Here is a 17,660-nt window from a genome sequence, read left to right as displayed (position 1 = left end):
GTCCTGCCTGATTGCACTAGCTAGTAGTTCTAGCACAATGTTGATTAATACTGGTGAAAGTGGGCATCTTTGTCTCATTCCTGATCATAGGGGGAAAGCTTTCAGTCTCTCTCCATTGAATACAATGCTGGCTGTCAGGTTTTCACATATGCCCTTTAACACATTGAGGAAGTTACCTTTGATTCCTATCTTTTGAAGTGTTTTTAACAGAAAAGGATGTTGAATTTTGTTGAGTGCTTTTTCCAGCATCAATCGAGATGATTACAGGATTTTTCTCTTTCAATTTGTTAATGTGGTGTATTACATTATTTGATTTTCTTGCGCTGAACCATCTTGCATTCCTGGTATAAACCGCACTTGGTCATGGTGTATAATTCTTTTAATGTGTTGTTGGATTCTATTTCCTAATATTTTATTGAGAATGTTTGCATCTATGTTCATTAGGGAGATTGGCCTGTAGCTTTCCTTTCTTAATAGCATCTTTACCCGGTTTTGGTATAAAAGTGATGTTTGCTTCATAAACTCAATTAGGTAGTGTTCCTTTTTCCTCAATTTTCAGGAAAAGTTTGAGCAGGATTGGTGTTAGTTCCTTTTGGAATGTTTGATAAAATTCCCCTGTGAAGCCATCTGGCCCTGGGCTTTTCTCTGTAGGAATATTTCTAATGACTGAATTTCTTTACTTGTGATTAGTTTGTTGAGATCTTCTATTTCTTAGCTTGTTTGTGTGTTTCCAGGAATTTGTCCATTTCATCTACGTTGTCTAGTTTGTTGGCATATAGTTGTTCATAGTATCCTCTTATGATTTCTTTTATTTCTTCAGGGTCTGTGGTAATGCACCCCTTCTCATTTTTGATTTTGATTATTTGCATCCCCTTCCTTCCTTCCTTCCTTCCTCCCTTCCTTCCTTCCTCCCTCCCTCCCTCCTTCCGTCCCTTCCTCCCTTCCTCCCTTCCTCCCTTCCTTCCTCCCTCCCTTTCTTTCTCTCTCTCTCTCTTTCTTTCTTATTCTTTCTAGTGGCCCATCGATTTTACTGACTTTCTCAAAGAACCAATTTTTTGTTTTATTGATTCTTTCAGTTGTTCTTTTGTTCTCCCATTCATTTAACTCTGCTTTAATCCTTGTTATTTCTCTTCTTCTATATGCCTTGGGGTTACTTTGCTATTCTTTCTTGAGTTCCTCCAAGTAAGCAGTTAAGTACTCAATTTTGTTCTTTCTTGTTTTTTAATATAGGCATTTAGGGCAATAAATTTCCCTCTCAGCACAGCCTGTGCCACATCGCACTAGTTCTGATATTTTGTATTCTTAATTTTAGTCATCTCCAGATAGCTACTGATTTCTCTAGCAATTTCTTCTTCGACTCACTGGTTGTTTAAGAGTGTGTTATTTAATCTCCATATATTTGTGAAAGTTCTCGTTCTTTGGTGGTTATTGAGATCCAGCTTCATTCCATTGTGATAAGAGAAAGTGCTTTGAATAATTTCAATGTTTTTACATCTATAAAGACTAGAGAAGAGTGTATATCCTGGTGTTTTGTGATGCAGTTACCTATATATGTCGGTTATGTCTAATTCATTTATCAAGTTGTTTTAACTTCTCTATTTCCTTGCTGATCATCTGCTTGCTCTATCTATAGAGGAGAGTGGTATACTGAAGTCTCCTACTATTATTGTTGAAAAATCTATCGCTTCCTTCAGTTTTGCCAATGTCTATCTCATGTACTTCAGAGATTGGGAGCATAAACATTCATGATTTTTATTTCTTCTTGATGAATTGTCCCTGTAAGTAATATATAGTGTCTTCTTTGTCTCTTATGACGACTTTACATTTAAAGTCTATTTTTTCCCAGTATTAATATAGCTACTCCTGCTTACTTTTGCTTATTACTTGCATGGAAAATCTTTTTCCATCCTTTTAGTTTCAATCTATTTGTATCCTTGTGCCTAAGATGAGTCTCCAGTAAGTAGCAGATAGCTGGATTATATTTTTTAATCCATTCTGACAATCTGCATCCTTTAATTGGTAAGTGGAGTCCATTAACATTCAAAGCTATCACTGAAAAGGTGTTTCTTGAACCCACCATCTTATCCTTTGGATTTTATTTGTCAGATCTATATATTCTTTTCCTTCTTTCTCTTTTTATCCTTTAAGTTACCCTTACTGGTATTCTTCAATTCTGCACCCTCCTCCAGACCTCCCTTCTCCAATCTTTTTTATTTAACTGGCAGAACTCCCTTTAGTATTTCTTGTAGGGCCGGTCTCTTGTCAACGCATTCTTTCAAGCAAGATTTGTTCATCTGTGAAAATTTTAATCTCTCCCTCAGTTTTGAAGGGCAATTTGGCTGGGTACAGAATTCTTGACTGGAAGTCTTTTCTCTTTCAGAATCTTAAATATATCATATCACTGCCTTCTTGCCTCCATGGTTCCAGTTGAGTTGTGTGAACTCAGTCTTAGTGGTTACCCTTGTATGTAGTAGATTGTTTTTCTCTTGCTGCTTTCAGGATTTTCTGCTTCTCTTCAACATTTAACGGACTGATTAGTATGTGTCTTGGGGAAGAACTTTTTTGATTTATTCTGTTTGCAGTTCATTGAGCTTCTTTGCCTTGTATATTTATGTCCTTTATAAGAGTTGGGAAGTTTTACTCTATTATATCCTCAACTAATCTTCCTAGCCCTTTACTCTTCTCTTCTCCTTCTGGGACACCAGTGATTCCAATATTTGTATGCTTTGTTTTGTGGATCATTTCCCTAAGATACAGTTCGAATTTTTCCATCTTTTTTGCCATTTGCTTTTTTGAGTGTTCCAAATCAGTTGTCCTGTTCTCCAGTTCGTTTATTCTTTCTTCTGCCTCTTCAAATCTGTTTTGTGTGTCTCTAGTATGTTTTTTCATTTTGCCTGCAGAATTTTTAATCTCTGTGATAGCTCCTCTTTTTCTATTTATTCTTTCAAATTCCTCTTTATGATCTTCTAGTATCTTCTTGATCTCCTTTATGTGATTAGCCATTCCATTTATTTCATATAGTAGAATTATATGAACATCTTTGATTAGTTGTTCCAACATCTGTGTCTCCCCTGTCGTTTTAATTTGGTCATTAAGCTGGGCTATATCTGTCTGCATTGTGATATGCTTAGCTATCTTCTGTTGTTTCACCTCATGTAAATATCTTGATTGATTTAATTTGGAAGTTGATTTCCTTCGGTAGTCTAAAGTCTTGTGTTTGTGGAATGGAGGTATAGCAGAATGCAGGGCAGGGGGCAGAGCACAACAGTGTGGTGATGCATTGCAGCACGGGGTAGGCTCATGTTGGGGATGCTACACTGGTACCTGCGAACATGGGCACTGTTCTAGTTTGCTAGCTGCCGGAATGCAATATACGAGAAATGGAATGGCTTTTAAAGAGGGGAATTTAATAAGTTGCTAGTTTACAGTTCTAAGGCTGAGAAAATATCCCAATTACAAGTCTGCAGAAATGTCCAGTCAAAGGCATTTGGGGAAAGATACCTTGGTTCAAGAAGGCCGATGAAGTTCAGGGTTTCTCTCTTAAGTGGAAGGGCACATGGCAAACACAGTCAGAGTTTCTCTCTCATCTGGAAAGGTACATGGTAAACATGGACAGGGTTTCTCCCTCATCTGGAGGGGCACATGGTGAACACGATGTCATCTGCTAGCTTCTTTTCCTGGCTTCCTGTTTCTTGATGCTCCCCAGGAGACATTTTCCTTCTTCATCTCCAAAGGTTGCTGGCTTGTGGACTCTGCTTCTAGTGGCTATGTCGTTCTGCTCTGCTCTCTCTGAATCTCTCATTCTACAAATGTTCCCTCTTTTATAGGACTTCAGAAACTAATCAAAACCCACCCAAATGGATGGAGACATGTTGTCACCTAATCCAGTTTAACAACCACTCTCGATTACATCACATCTCCAGGGAGATGATCTAATTACAGTTTCAAATATACAATACTGAATAGGGATTAGAAGAAACGGCTGCCTTTACAAAATGGGATTAGGATTAAAACATGGCTTTTCTAGGGTACATAAACATTTCAAACCAGCACAGGCACCCAGCAGACGGGGAGGTTGTGGCTGCACTGATCTGGGGGGCCGGCCCTGGTTTACTCTGGTCTAGGGCATAGGGCCCTTTCTGTGCATGCAGAGAGCTACAGCAGTGGGTCAGCATTATACCTGCATGGGCGAGGGGCAGATGTGACTTGGCTGCGCAGGTCAGCACTTTCCCCAAGCTGGGGAGTGACTGGGGGCAATGCGTATGCGTAGGTCTAAGAGTGCTATAAAGTGATGTACCTGTGTGCAGAGCTGGGGGGGGGGGGGCAGGGTAGAGCTGTGCGACTGTGTGGGCTGGGGCAGGTATAGCCTGGGCATGAAGGTAAGTACCTGCAGCCTATATACAGTGGTAACAGGCTGCAGAGAGCAGGGAGGTGGATGTAGTGCTTGGGAGGGGCGCAGGAGAGGTGGGTTGGGCCGCACTTGGGGTATAGGCCGGGTTCACACGTGTTTGGCAGGTTGAGCACAGGGAGTGGAGGCAAATGAAGGGGTTCAGATGTGTGGGGTGAGCCGTGGGTCACAGGTCTGTGCTGGCGAAGGTAGTGTGTTCGAGAAACGCAGCCTGGCTTACTTCCTAGTCTCCATCTCCCTGTCCATCCTGAGGGCTTCGCACTTCTGCATTAGGCTGTTTGCCCCAGCAGGACAGTCTGTTCACTGCTTCTCGACAGTCTCTGGTTCTCTGCCTCTCGGTTCCTCAGCTTTTACAACCAGGGCCACCTTGTGTGGTATAGAAGACTCTCCCAGGTCAGTTACATTCTGAAATCACTGTTTCTGTAGTGCTCCTGTCCCTTCTCTAGCTGTGCTTTAGAGCAGGGCTGAACTCAATCTATCCTATTCTGCCATCTTCCCAGAACTTCCCTTCCTTGCTTTTTAAATAAGGGGTTGCCTACAGAGCCATTCTCCAACTTTACTGAGGAAGGTAAAACTAGAGGAGTTGTCAAGAAGTGCCACTTAACATTCCTTTGAATGCAAACATACTTCTATCAAATTATAAAAATATACCTAATGCTCTTTGGTCTCAATTTAATGTTCAAGTTAGTTTGTGGAGATGGTCACACAGAGGCAGTCAAAGCACAATGTCAGGGTCAAAAGATGCTATTTTGGGGCCCAACTTGTAATAGAAAAATCAAAAAAAAATTCAAAATAAAAACCAAGAAAAATAAAACACTCATTAAAAATGTTTAGAGCGCTTACTCTTTGAATGAAACTTAAACTCCAATCCCAATGAAGCCTTTGCCCTCAGTGGGAAGAATCATCTTTCGTCAGATAATTGCAAAAAAGATGTCATTAAAAATGTAATACACTTTGTATCTTCTTGTTTCCCTACCATCGGGTAATGAGGCCAGTGAGAATGGGGTTTGGTTGGGGAAAGGGTAGTAGGATTTCTTCACACAGCACTTCTGAAGTGGGAGCTGCCTAGGATGCTTCAGGAACAGAGAGGCTGATACTACAGTTAGAGTTTATAACATGGGGATTATGAGGTGGAGGCACAGCATATGATGAAGTATCTTGCTTTCCTATGTTTTTTATTGTTAACATATCTATAACTTAATATATACGTTTGAACACACTAGGAATCATGTCCTTAAGAGTGAGAGACAGGTGAGAAGGAATAGGAGGGATATTAATTACAGAACTCACAGTAATTAACTCACCTAAATTTAGGTGATTTGTGTTAGGTTAGGTAATTTAGGCTAGAGATGATGCTAGTTTCCCTGAGGATGGTATTTGTGGAGAAGGAACAAAGCAGGTGCATTTGAGAGATAGTCAGGAGTGGAAATCGGCAAGATAGTAAGAATTTGTTGTTTGACAGTGGGAGGAGGTTACTGAGGTGAGTCCTCCATAACATCTCTCAGTTTCAGAGCTTGGTGGACTGACAGCAAATGTTAGAAGAGGCCTGGTCTAAAGGGAAAGGTTCTGAAATCTATTTGGAAATGATGGACTTGAGATGTCTTTGAGACTTTAATGGGCACACTGGTTATTGGTGTGGATCTCAAAAATCTCCCTGGCAATGTGGGACAGGACTCCCAGGATGAGCCGGGACCCAGCATCATGAGATTGAGAAAGCCTTCTTGACCAAAGGGGGGAAGAAAGAAATGAGACAAAATGAAGTTTCACTGGCAGAGTGATTTCAAACAGAGTTGAAAGCTTGTCCTGGAGGTTATTCTTATGCATTATATAGAGTATATATACACCATTAGTTTATGGTGTAATGGAGTGGCTAGAGGGAAGTATCTGAAACTGCTGAGCTGTGATCCAGTAGCTTTGATTCCTGAAGACGATTGTATAACCATATAACTTTTACAGTGTGATTGTGAAAACCTTGTGTCTGATGCTCCTTTTATCCAGGGTAGGGACAGATGAATAAATATGATAAACAATAAATTAATAGGGAGGATAAGGGGTAAAATAAATTGGGTATATTGAAATACTAGTTGTCAGTGAGATGGAAGGGTAATGGGTATGAGATGTATGAGATTTTTCTTTTTATTTCTTTTTCTAGAGTGATGCAAAATGTTCTAAAAATGATCATGGTGTTGAATACACAACTAAGTGATGTTATAAACCACTGATAAGTAAAAAAAAAAATTTTTTTTTTTTTAAAAAGCAAAGGTCTAGTGTTTTGTTAACTAATCACTCCTACTCCTTTTAAGAAATGTTTCTTTTTGGAAATGTTTTCACCCCACATGGTTTTCTTGTATCCTTCCTCTTTCTTCCCTGACTCCACCCTTTCTGGACAAAGTTGATTGGTTCAGGGGTCAAATATGATCAAAGTAAACAATTTAAAGAACCTTCTGGAAAGTTTTAAACAGGACCTGAGAGAAGACTTTTGCTTTTGTTCTCCTTATAGACTTTGGAGATCAGAGAAATGGAAACCTGAAGATATGAGGCCTCTCAGAAACCATGTTTCCTACTGATCAGTTCATCTGAGGAAATAAAGCCAAGGTGTAGAAAAAAGCAGTGGCTTCTGCACCTATGAAGCAGAGAGAGAGCAAAAGTGAATCAAAGAGACAGCACTGACTGCATCCTGGTCAAATTCCATCCTCTGTCTTTAGTATCTCTGAGCTATTATTTTTACCTTCCCTCCGATTGTGCTCCATTTCTCAAAAAAACAAAAACAAAACAAAAAAAACAACAACCAGAATTGGTGCCAGTTAGAATATTTCTGTCATTTAAAACCAAAATAGTTATCTCACATAGATGGAGGTGGCCAAACCAGCAAAATAATATGTCAAGGAACACCAACTCGGGGCAAGAAAGCCAGGGGACTCATGTTTTCAGGGATGTAAAGGAGATAGAGTATTTCACAGGGTGCTCAAGGCTGGTGAGAGGTCAAAAGGAAGAAGACTGGAAAATGCCAACAGAATTTGGAAGATGGAGATAACTAGTAACCTGAATGAGAGCTATTGATTGGAATAAGAAGTTCAATGATTGGACTACTTTGAGGAGTAATCTGGAGGTGAGGAAATTAAAAAAATGTAACTGAAGAATTTGTTCCAGGAATTGATAGAGTAGTGGCTGGAGAGAAGTCAAAACAAGGGATAATTTTCTTTTTTCCTTTCTTCTCTTTATTTTTTTTCTCATGTTTTCTTTCTCTTTTTTTCTCTCTCTCTTTTAGGATGAGAGATCTCAAGATAACTACTGTCATGAATATTCTGATAGAAGAGGAAAGATTAAAGAGAAAGAAAAGGTATACTAAACAATGTAATGTCCCCGAGGCAGAGGGAACTGGATCCAGAGAAGCAATGGAGGGGTTGCTATAAACAGTTGAGGCTGAGGAAGGGCTTGGTGCTATTTAAACAGCTAGATGACCTGGAGGCAGATGACTGAGGATATTCCTGCCTGATACTTGATATTTTATCTGTGATGGGGGAAAAAAGTGTGTCCTCTATTGAGAATAAGAAATGAGGCAAGAATGAATTGGAGAGTAGTGAATATTTAAAAAAAATAATTGTGGAAAGTATTGAGTTATATGGGAAAAGATGTGTTAAGTTTGGGCATTTTAAAAGACCTAATTGATTTTTTTTCCTTCTGTCATTTGGGTATGCTTTTTCCATTAGGTCTCACATATCTTGCTAAAAGTATCAACAGCAGAGAGACTTGGGGAATGAATGGTATGTTCATTGGGTAAGATAAAATTCAGAGCCAAGGGAGTTTAGCCCATTGGTAAAGAAGTATTTGGAATGAGTTAACATGTAATGCAAGCTAAATGGATATGTAAGCAAGAAAATATAAAAAGATATGATAGATAATAAGAAAGGACAGTTGCCAATGGATGTTCGACCCACATGAGGTTGAACAATATCTTCTAGTTGGAGCAGCTGACCAAACAATCAGCAAGGATAGAAGATGATGGTCCAAGAAGAAGAAATTTTAATTAGCTATTCTGGAGATGGAGCCACGACAGGAAAATAAAATAAAACTTAGATGGCCATGGATGCAAACCAGGGCTTGGCAGTTGGGGGAGACCGAAGAGTGACCGAGAAGACATGCAAAGCTTTTTCAGTAAAACGAATCCAATGCTATAAAGCCCTAGCAATGCCCTAGCACATGACAGCAATGAGCAAATGTTGAAGGCCTTTCTCTCTTCATAGTTTTACATCAGTGGAGAGAGGACCCCATATCTGATTAATTAGGATTTACTAAGAGAACCAATAGAAGAAAATATAGAAGTACACTGAAATAGAACTCATAGCTTGCAATCTGGAAATGACTTAATTTTCAGTTGTTGAAGCAACTGATGACTTTTATCCTGAGAGATTCATACTTTGAACTAGGGAGAAATGTCAAAATCATACTCATCACCATGATGGCAGTAGGGGGGAGTGTGGATGGTGCTACAGGCACGGGATTGCTGGGTTTCACTTTTGCCATGATTGGGCAGAATGTGTATTTTCCCCAATAATTGCTAGGAAAAATGAAAAGGCAAAATGTACTATATACAAGCTGCTATTCAGGAAATACAGGGTAAGTAAAAGGGAGAAATCAAAAACAGAAAATGTCTCTGGAAGCATTTGAGCTTAACCATTAAACTCTTGATGCATTCCATGATTCTTGGTTTGAAGACATTCTCTGTCTAATGGAATAAAAGGAACTAAATGTAGTCTGTTAGGAAAAGTCACTACTCAGCATCTCAGGTGAACATGGACTATGTACAAATCTAGAAACACAGGTAAGGACACCAGGTAAGTCACCAGTTCCCCCTTAATGAACTCCCTTTATGAGTGTGGGAGGGGAGCCAGCTCAGCTACATCTTCATATCCTCCCCGGCAGTGGGGAAGGGGTGTGATGGTCAAGTTCCCTTTATCAAGAAGGCAGTTACCTTTACTAATCGAGTTTTCTGGCTTTATCCACCCAGGCCCCATACTTTTAGGTGTCATAAGCCATTTTCCACTTAAAATTATTTTCAAAATTACACAAATATTAGATAAAATCTTAGGTATATTTTTGTGTGTGTTAAAAGCCATCATCCCTGCCTGATGCTCTTAAAAGAAAATATGTCAATTATTTTCTTCTTATAGAACTCCAACTGCCCAACCCCAAAGGACATCACTAAGAAGCCAAAGTGGGCTCTCATCCTACTGTTTCACTTCCATGTATTTGGGGCACCAGCTGAGAATATAATGTAATCAGACCACTGGCTCTAGCCTTGGGGTCTATGTCTCACTTTTACAGGATGAACCAAAGTTAACATCACAAGTCCTGCCATTCTGGGTCAGGTCTAATCCGGGGGTCAATGTAACATTTCAAAAGGCACCCCAGTTTGTGTCTCTTCTCAGGATCTGTGTCAGTAGTAGCACAAAGGCAGTTCCCAGGCCCGAAATCAATTCCAGTGACAAATTTGGTCCACTTGTTCCTTTACAAGATTGTCTCAGCGGGCAGACAAGAAATGCATCGACAGCGGTAAAGATGATGGCGCTGTGCAAGGATGTGCACAAAAGAACCCCTCACATGGGCTGGCGGACCCATTTTGCCTCTCCTGCTGTACAGCCCTTTGAGGCTCTGAGGCTTGAAGATGTGTGACACGAGCCTATTTCAGGACAGGTGCTGCACATCAGAAATGGGACTCACCTGCGTAAAAGGTGGCTTCTAATTATGTGCATACATTTACAAAATTGCAAGTATGGGGGGTGCCAGCCTTTAACTTTACATAATCATATCTTGCAAAGCTCTCCTACACTCTCTCTAATGATCACCCCCCAAGGCCTGCAGAATATCTGAGCAATGGCCTTCATCATGAAGCTAGGACGTCCTCTACCACAGAGCAGGCTGAGAAGAGGGGCTCGTGTGCACTTCCTGAACAAGAATTTTAGCCTGGAATGCTGAGGCTGCTTACAGGTTCACTCACAACTGGGGTACTAGCTGTCTTCCCTGTGGCAGCTAAATTCCAAGCTTTGGGTGGGAACATGGGAGGCTACAATTGTCCTCTGACGGGCACATCCTGGAACCATGGTCCAGGAAGGGCTACATTCTCCCTGGAGGGTCAGAAGAGGTCTGGCTGTGAGGGGCCAGGGAGGGAGGCTGGATTAACTGCACGGGGGTGGGGGGTGGGGGTGGGGTGGCCGTTCCCCAGTGAGTCTTCAGAGATGGAAAAGAAAAGAAAATGAACACTAACGGAAGGGATGGTTGAAGAGAGGGGATCAAACAGAGCCAGATGGCTTGAGCAGAACACACAGAGGAGAATAAAAGGATTTGGGGAGATGTAGAAGAGCACTAGAATTCAGAAGCCAGAGAGAAAGAGAAGAACAGCAAGAGTGAATGAGACAGTATCAGCCAAATACAGATGCACACATGCAACAAAAAAATAAATAAAAAGGTGTGTGTGGCTGAATGTGTATATAAAGAGAGAGAGGGGGAACGAGAGAATGCTTTGTCAGCCTTATGTCAAAACATTCTTGCTTTCAAAACAAAGGCTTTACTGGGAGATACAAAAAACTGGTGTGGTAGTTAGATTCAGTTGTCAACTTGGCCAGGTGAAAGCACCTAGTTCTGTTGCTGTGGACATGAGCCAATGGTAGGTGAATCTCATCTGTTGCTAATTACATCTGCAGTCGGCTAGGAGGCGTGTCTGCTGCAATGAGTGACGTTTAACTTAATTGGCTTGTGCTTAAATGAGAGAACGCAATGTAGCACAGGCTAGCAGCTCAGCATTCCTCATCACAGCACTTGCAGCTCAGCCCAGGCCTTTGGAGAAGTCACCCCGGGGAAAGTTGTTGGAACCCAGGGGCCTGGAGAGAAGACCAGCAGAGACCATCCTGTGCCTTCCACGTAAGAAAAGAGCCTCAGTGGAAAGTTAGCTGCCTTTCCTCTGAAGAACCAACAAAATAAATCTCCTTTTATTAAAAGCCAATCCGTCTCTGGTGTGTTGCATTCCAGCAGCTAGCAAACTAGAACAACTGGCAAGTGCTACATATTACCCACTGTATCAGCAGAATGAAATACAATCACATGCATATGTGCCATTCTTCTTCTATAGAGTTGCCCCTATAGAAATAGAGAGCATAAAGCTATTTTTCAACAATAAAATGTAGCACTCATTTTACAATAGTCAAGCTAATACTATGCAGACCAAAATGAGTTTTCACGGGCCATTTCGTGTTTAAATCTAAGTCCAAAGGCACTGACTGGATACCTCACACATGTCAGGCATGGAGAGAAGCACAAGGAACAGCGATATCAGGAACTTCTCAGGTAACTGGACATATAAGGGACATCTACTAAACCCCAAGACGAAAGAGAAAAGACTCCACGTGTTCTAAAACAAAACATTCAATAACTTAGGGATTCAAGTTGGGGGGGAATATGCTTGAATCTAGAGAAACAAGTAAATAATCTGTTAGGAGGAGAAAGCTAGGATACTTAGGAAAATAAGCACGGTTTCTAGTAGCTTAGTAGGAGCAAGGACTCAAAACCAGGAAGACCCCAGGCTGGCAGCTGGAAGGTTAACATTCCTGTTTGGCTAGGACACTGGGTGTGTGCAGAGGGTAGAAAGTTATTGCTCTAAGGGGTGGGGGTGGGGGGCTTGAAATGCAAGTCTAAGGAGTGCAGCTATTAGGCAGGCAAGCTGAATCACTAGATGGTTAAGCACAAAAGAGGAATGATTGAGGTTTGCATAGTCATCAGAGAGATGGTCACTAACTTTATATAAGACAACCAAAGACTCATCCCACAGTTCAGAGCCACATGTTCTGAGACTTGTGCTCAGGTATCAGTAGGTCCTGTAGCAGAGCTGCCTGATAGGATGTTGTGCCATCCGCACTATCCAGCGTGGAGCCACTGGCCATGGCCATGGGGCTACTGAATACTTGACATACAGCCAGTGCAACTGAGACACTTAGTTTTAAATTTTACTTCGTTTTAATTAATTTAAATAAATAGTCACTGGTGGCCACTGGCTACCTTACTGACCAACAGAGTTATATATGATGTAGAGTGGAGGGGGGGAAACAAACTTAAAAAAAAAATGTTGCTTTAACTTGTTAAGAGAGATTTTAACCCTTTGGGGTCAGTAAGTTTCTTCCATTTCCAGTTCTACACCCTATCAGGTTCATTATCAGAAAATGTCTGCCTAATGTTGAAACTGGCTGCTTAAACGCTGTGAAGGACATCCCAGAGGGGGTAATGGACCAAGCGTCTGAGGACCATTCTAACTGGGCAAAACCACAGTCTCTCTTTTGCTATCTGTTACAGTTACTTGACCAATTTTAATTGAATGCTTCCGTGTAGTGTTTATCAATTGCCCTCAACCTTTGAAAGTGGTTTGCTTGGTGACGGCTCATTTTTGCAAGTGGCTTTCTTTTGGTAGCCAAGAGAAGTGCGGCCCTGAAAAGTCATTTCATGCTTGGAGATTCATGCTGCTGTAATTGATTTCAGAGTCGGGCAAAACAAGGTGAGAAAAGAAGTACTGAGAGAAAGGTCATCACCGTAAATGAGAGGGAAAACGTTTGCTGTTATATGGAAGGAGAGAACAGAAATGACAGGAAGGGACTTTTTAAAGGAAAATTCAGAGAAACCAAGAAATTCCAAACAACAAACAGAAAACTTTCAAAATCATGCACATATGAATGGAATGTGAAATACTGATAGTCTTTGAAATGGTAGTTTTCACTTTTAAAAAAGTAGTGGTAACGGGTCCAGAGACAAACATTTGACTCTCTAGGCCCCAAAATGTCACCTGGCAGGGCCCTAAGACACCACTATGAACCCCAATGTTTAAAGGGATCTTAGCTGAAAAAAAAATAACTGTTTAAATTAGATAAAATGGCCTCAACGGTATGGTGGTTGAAAGCAACAACAGCTTTTCTCACAAAGATTGTTCAAAATAGAAAAGGAACTAACAAGGACAATCCTAAAATGGTGTATCAGCAAAACTCTCAGTTTGTGGATGAAAATTCAAATGTGACTATTTAAAATTTGAGTTACTTTATGGTTTAGGGTGATAATTGATGGGAAAAGCAGTTATTTATTTGCACATACTCCATTTCCAAATGAAAAATGAATGGAATTAAGCTCTTCCAGATTTAATGAGAATGAAAATTTTTATCAACCCCATCTTAATAGATTATTGTAAATTTAACTGCCTCAGGAAAAGGAAATGCTACAAAGAAAGCAAAGAGGTTGTCAGCCCAATTCGAATTGTAATTCAACTCTCTTAATATCACCAATTAGATCTGAAACTCTGGTCTGTGTGGTTTGTATTAGCAATAGGGATTCAGTTAGTAATTTGACATATAAAGAAAGAACATTTTCATTACAATATTAAGCGTATACTTTAAATGAAAATCTAATTTTGGAATTTCCATTCATTAAGTTTTGATGTGTTACTAAAAGATAATTTTTTGATGAAAAATGCTTCATAATGTCGACTTTTGTTGGCGAAATCCTACAAACACTGGCCTCCTTTGAATGTTTGGTAGAAAGATGATAAGGAGAGTATTTCAGGACATAACCTACACCCAGTCAAAAAAAGAGAAAGGCCATCTCATCCCGGGATTCTCTTTTAAGAGTGAAGAAACTTTCTCAGACAATCTGTCCATCAGGAAATGTCCTCTTACTGTTCATTGGCCTGAATGGGTCACATAGCATTGCTGAACCCATTGTTTTCAAAGACAGCACAGGCAAGCTTTCCTCTTTTTCTTCAGACCTTGCACCTGTCTGGGGCACAAGGAAAATGAAACCTTGTGGCACCTGTAGCAACCAACCTGGAATGTCTGGGTACCCACTGCCTTTCCCAGTTAAACCCTCCTGGCAAACACCTTAGCTTATTCACATCACTCTCTTGGCCTGTGACTGGGAATGTGTCCACTTTCCATGGGGTCTGAGGCTGGGTGGAGCACGTGTGGCTGGAGGTGAACACTAAAGAAAGAATGGGGGAAGGGATATGGCATGGTAGGCAAAGAATACCCATCGTATTATTGCTCTCAGGGATATGTCAATCTGATTCCTTATTTTTTTCCTAGTCAAAAGACTATATTTTACATGCAAAATATAATCATGGTGACAGAACTTCTTTGGAAGATAATTTGCTAAAACTCATGGGAATTTACAAAGCTAGAATCAGGATCCTTAAGGATAAGAGTGAGAAAGGAAAAGGAGAATGAGGAAACACAGTGAAAATGCAGCAACTTCTTAGAATCCAGTTGTTGAACATTTGATATCACTGAACTTAAAATATGAGATATTTACTTAAGGACATTTCTGAAAAGACAATTTTCAATGCACACAAGTTATCATGTGGGACATTTTCAAGAATTTGAATCATTTATTACTATGAAACATCTGAAGATTTCTACTCCATAAAATGCACTGTTGTCATATTACAGAATGCTTTGATAACCAAAATACCTTGAAATTAATTATTTTTTTACTTCTTTGGGGTGCCTGGCATCTGTCTTTGCATTCAATCTTGGAAAATCCCTTTTAGTTCATAAAGAAATATAATATCTCCACCTTCTTAAGCCATATAGTTATCATGTATATTAAAACATCCTAAATGTTTTCTTAAGCAATGTTAGATAACATAATTGTACTACTGGATACAGGATTACATCAGCACAGGTTGTAAACAGATCATTTTCTAGAAATGCAAAAAGGGCAGGGATGAAGTTCAGTGCCCCTGCTCTAATAACTGAGGACCAGAATTGTACCTCAACCCCTTGAAATCAAGTAAAAAGTCTACTCACATGCTTAGAGAGTTGCCAGTTCTAGATTTAATCTTGCAGCTACTTACATATTTTTTTCAAAGTTTGAACTTAAAGGTAAAACACCATTAAATGCAGTTTCTAATTATTCTTAAAGTCTGACTACTCTGTTTAAGTTTAGTTATGTGAGAATAAGAAGTTTTCTTACCCCATGTGTTCTGAAAATCCCTCCTATATTTTTCTGTGATGAATACCCAGTAAGGAAAGGGACTTCCCTGGTCTGCAGCTAAAAAGGCAGTGGGATGGCTATATTTGGGGTGGGCACTTCATCTTTCAACATCAGTTTATGACTTACATATCATGGATTTTTAAGGACTAGCCCATCAGGTATTTGTATTACAATACAAAGGGTATGTGATAAACAGGAGCATATTATAGTAACTGAATAAATACAAAGCATCATGTAAAGACCTAAACGTAGCTCTAAGGTTTACACATGCTCCTGGGAGGCACCAGGAATCAGCTTCTATATGGCCACTTCATGAGTGTTGTAAAAGAGTTTAAAGGGATCCTTCTCCCCCCCTTCTCTCCGCCGGCCCGCCGCGCGGCGCCCACGCCCCGCAGCAGCCGAGCCACCCGCCATCCTTCTCCCCCCTCTCTCTCCGCCGGCCCGCCGCGCGGCGCCCACGCCCCGCAGCAGCCGAGCCGCCCGCCATCCTTCTCCCCCCTCTCTCTCCGCCGGCCCGCCGCGCAGCGCCCACGCCCCGCAGCAGCCAAGCCACCCGCCATCCTTCTCCCCCCTCCTCCCCCTCCTGCTCCGGCTGCTCTCCAAACACCACAGTGCCCTCTTCCCCCGCCTTCACCGTGCTCCTCCGCCACCAGCCTCGACAGCCTTGCCGCCCTCTCACCTTTCCTCCTCCAGAACAGCTACTGGGGGAGTGGAGATAATGCAGAGCAGCTCCCGGAGCCACGAGGGAGATCAAAGGGACAGCGTACCCCATCCTGGAACGGCTGACTATCTGGGAGAACCAGCTCCGGTGAGATCACCAAGGGGCACGGGCTTTCCTGGGTGGGACGGCAAGCGACCGGAGTCCCTTCCCTCCACCTTCCCAGGCCAGCTGGTAGAATTGGACAAACGGTCCCCTTAGGCCGCGGTGGCTGGTGCCCCCACCACACGAGGCCCCCCGGAACAACTGAGATAGTTGGGTCGGAAATCCCCAGACTGCAGAGAACAGTGACCGGGGGATCCCTTCCAAACACGTGACTCCCCCATCGGCTGGGAACAGTGCACTCTCCCGGGCTGCGACAGCTGGCGCCCTCCCGCCACGCTTGGTGCCCCGGGCCGACTGGCTAATTTGGCCGGACGCTCTCCTGTGCTGCGACGGCCGGCGACCCTCCCCGCGTTTGGAACCCCGGGCCAGCTGGCATTCTTCCAAGACGCTTCGGCTACCGAACCTCCCCTACGGCGAGAGTTTTCCAGAGTTGAGGGACCCACAGCAACTTTTGCTGGTGGAACCCACAGACAGGCGTGTGCCACGAGTGCCACCTACTGGGCAGGATAGGAAGAACAGAACCCAGAGATTGCACAGAAAAATCTTTCAACCTGTGGGGTCGAACACCCGGGGAAATCTGACTAAATGCCCAGACGCCAGCAGAAGATAACGGATCACGCTCAGAAAATTGAACATATGGCCCAGTCAAACGAAGAAACCAATAGTTCAAATGAGATACAGGAGCTGAAACAACTAATGCTGAATATACGAACAGAAATGGAAAACCTCTTCAAAAACGAAATCGATAAATTGAGGGAGGACATGAAGAAGACATGGGCTGAACATAAAGAAGAAATAGAAAAACTGAAAAAACAAATCACAGAACTTATGGAAGTGAAAGATAAAGTAGAAAAGATGGAAAAAACAATGGATACCTACAATGACAGATTTAAAGAAACAGAAGATAGAATTAGTGATTTGGAGGATGAAACATCTGAATTCCAAAAAGAAACAGAAACTATCCGGAAAAGAATGGAAAAATTTGAACAAGGTATCAGGGAACTCAAGGACAATGTGAACCGTACAAATATACGTGCAGTGGGTATCCCAGAAGGAGAAGAGAAGGGAAAAGGAGGAGAAAAACTAATGGAAGAAATTATCACTGAAAATTTCCCAACTCTTATGAAAGACCTAAAATTACAGATCCAAGAAGTGCAGCGCACCCCAAAGAGATTAGACACAAATAGGCGTTCCCCAAGACACTTACTAGTTAGAATGTCAGAGGTCAAAGAGAAAGAGAGGATCTTGAAGGCAGCGAGAGAAAAACAATCCGTCACATACAAGGGAAACCCAATAAGACTATGTGTAGATTTCTCAGCAGAAACCATGGAAGCTAGAAGACAGTGGGATGATATATTTAAGTTACTAAAAGAGAAAAACTGCCAGCCAAGACTCCTATATCCAGCAAAA

The 17,660-nt window shown here is 41.6% G+C and overlaps 1 long non-coding RNA gene across 1 annotated transcript in view; it reads left to right on the top strand.

Moving 5' to 3' along the window:
- LOC143670722 (uncharacterized) overlaps positions 1 to 7,592 on the top strand; it is a 262,410-nt gene extending 254,818 nt beyond the window's left edge. The window contains exon 3 of the long non-coding RNA XR_013169440.1: positions 6,909 to 7,592. This is a non-coding gene — a long non-coding RNA (uncharacterized LOC143670722). The remainder of the gene's footprint in view (positions 1 to 6,908) is intronic.
- The last annotated feature ends 10,068 nt before the right edge of the window (positions 7,593 to 17,660 follow it).

Source organism: Tamandua tetradactyla, chromosome X (assembly GCF_023851605.1).
Source record: "Tamandua tetradactyla isolate mTamTet1 chromosome X, mTamTet1.pri, whole genome shotgun sequence".
Taxonomy (NCBI): domain Eukaryota; kingdom Metazoa; phylum Chordata; class Mammalia; order Pilosa; family Myrmecophagidae; genus Tamandua; species Tamandua tetradactyla.
The sequence above is the reverse complement of the archived record's forward strand: the minus strand, read 5'-3'. Positions and strand labels throughout refer to the sequence as shown.